Raw genomic sequence first — 2,811 nt, forward strand, 5'->3', positions numbered from 1 at the left:
CATCATCTGAAAATTCAATGTCACTATAACACTCTATAAAATTTGGAGATAGATCTGAAAACTTATTTACCACTGCATTATCAATAAAATCCTCATCTTAAGAGTCTTCATCTTTATACACACTATGAAATCTGCACTCAATCTTACCAGTGTCATAAAATTTTTTAAAGTCATTGTTCTCATTGACCCCCACTAACCTTTGTGGAAAAGGAACCCTTAGTGAAGGTCTTGGGAAAGGTACTTCTAATTTCCCATATTCTCTTTTTGCTTGTGGAGGAGGTTCAACTTGCTTATCTAGTGTTGGTATGATCAATCATTGTGGAAAAGGTACTTGTGGCATTTAGGAACCTCCTGGAATAATGGAACTGAGTTCATGTGGTCTTCTATTGTTCTTCTCCTCAATTCTAAACATGTCATTTTTCAGAAGTTCTTCGTGATTCTTGCCACTTCTCAACTTAAGATCATTGTCATTTACACTAGATCTTTTCTGTGAAGGAGGAAGGTCTTCTTTGAACCAGTTTGAAACTATGCTATTAATCTTTTCCCCTAAATGTTTAAACTCCTCATTCTGTGACTTGTGAACTTCAACTTTCTTGGATGGTTGAGTTGCATTTTGTTTGACAGACTCTCTTACATTTATGATTTGCACTTCTTGAATTTTTTAGGGAGATTTCATCCAACTTTTGTTCGACCATTCATGGAGGTTCAATGTCACTTAATCAATTAATATATATGCTTCATCTACACTTTTGTCCATAAAAGAATCTCCAGCTGATGAATCCAATAAACTCTTGTCTGAGAAAGAAATTCTCCCATAGAATATGTGTAGAATCAACCATTTTTTAAAATCATGATGAGGGCACTGTCTTTGAAGACTCTTGAATCTATCTCATGCTTCAAATAATGATTCTCCATATGCCTGAGCAAAATTTGTTATGCAATTCCTCATATACACTGTTCTGCTTGGAGGGAAAAAATGATTCAGAAATTGCTTCTCTAATTGCTCCCAACTTGTGATACTTTGAGGATGGAGAGAATATAACCAAGTCCTTGCTTTATCCTTGATACTGAAAGAAAATGTCATCAATCGAACTGCATCTGCTGACACTCCTTCACATTTCACCATATCACAAATCTTTAAAAATGTTTCAAGATGCAGATAAGGACTTTCTGATACTTCTCCTCCAAATTTGTGACCTTGTATCATAAAAATTAACTCTTGGTCTAGTTGGAAACTTTCTGCTTCAATTTGAGGTTGCACAATGGGAGATAAAAATCTTGCATAAAAGGGCGTAGAAAAATTTCTCATGGGCCTGCTTGACATGTTAGTGCTCATGGATATTCAAGAAAACAAAAATGAAGAATCAAAGACAAGAGATAAAATGTAATATGAAAAGCAAGAAAGAAAATGCAGAATTTAAATTGTAAGAAAGAAAGTACATAATGAAAACACAAAAGAAAAGATAAAAGGAAAAAGAAAAATGTCTAGAATAATTCATATACTAATCAACTAATGTGTTTATAAGTTCTTGTTATTCTTGAGGCCTTTACGACGTTTGATCTTCACATACACAAGAACAAGATTGCAAGATATGTTTACAAAAGAAAAAGAAGAAAGAAACTAAATTAAAAGAAAAACAGAGAAAAGTTAGACTAGAATGTTAGAAATCAAAAATGCAGAATTAGAATTGCAACAAAAAGAATTGACAAGAAGTATAAAGTTATACAAGAAAAAATTATGAAAACAGAATTCTAAATATTAGTTACAACTATGCTAATGAAAAGAAAAGAAAAAGTCATGTTTAGTCTACCTCAATTGATAATCTCTAATGTTATAGCGCAGTCCCCAGCAACGACGCCAAAAACTTGTTAACTCTCTGCAAGTGTATGAAAATGTTGTAAGTAATAATAAAAGATATCGTATCCACAGGGACTAGAATAAGCACTAAAGATGTCTCAATGCAAATTAGCCAAACAACTATTCAATTGGTTTTCAAAAGCTAAGTATGACTATGAAATGTAAACAAGAAATGAAAGAATAAATAACAAGAATAAGGGCGACGATAAAGGGAATGTTCTAAGAGTTTTGGTTTCTTTGTAAGGATTTTTCCATGTAAATGATCTACCAAATCTTATTCCTCAATTGTCCATCATTTGTAGAAGGTTGTCGGTTCACTCTTGCAATAGACAACCGGCCTAGGATTGAAATCTATACCTAAATGTGATCAATTAGGAATGAACCTATGTTGTCCTTACACGAGCTTCCCTGTCACGTGCGTCCCTCGGATAATCAACATACGAATTCATCACTCATCAACCGCATCAAGATATAAAGATTAATGCACACAATCTATCCTACCTCCTTGAATTATCCTATTTCACCCTCAAGATCGTTCCTCAATCGTCCTTACACGGGCATGTTCTTGTCACGAACGTCCCTTAGAAAATCGAACGAGATACAATCTCTACAAGATTCACAAGATATCTAAACATCCAATCAAGCATGGTAATTAAGCCCTAATCACAACAATCCATACCAGATAGAATGAATACAAACAGGGCAAAATCATAGAAATAGGAAATTGGCACATCCACAAGAGTTTTACATCAAATCATCCTTACAATTACTCCCTCCATCCTAGAATAAGAAATCTACTCCATAAAACAAGGAAAGAAACCCGAAGAAAAGAAGATTACAAGCATTCTTGATCCCCTCAAATCCAAGAAAAGAGAGAAAGAAAACTTATCTACAAAGAAGAACGTCTTCGGATCCAATCCTTGCTTTCCCGGAGTCGATTCGGTGAAGATCTG

At 34.2% G+C, this 2,811-nt stretch overlaps 1 non-coding gene across 1 annotated transcript; it reads left to right on the plus strand.

Moving 5' to 3' along the window:
• Window positions 1-845: 845 nt before the first annotated feature.
• On the plus strand, window positions 846-951 carry LOC122035491. Its single transcript, XR_006127040.1, has one exon. It is a non-coding gene; the product is annotated as a small nucleolar RNA R71 (small nucleolar RNA).
• Window positions 952-2,811: the final 1,860 nt, after the last annotated feature.

This window comes from Zingiber officinale, chromosome 11B, assembly GCF_018446385.1.
Source record: "Zingiber officinale cultivar Zhangliang chromosome 11B, Zo_v1.1, whole genome shotgun sequence".
In the NCBI taxonomy this organism is placed as follows: Eukaryota; Viridiplantae; Streptophyta; class Magnoliopsida; order Zingiberales; family Zingiberaceae; genus Zingiber; species Zingiber officinale.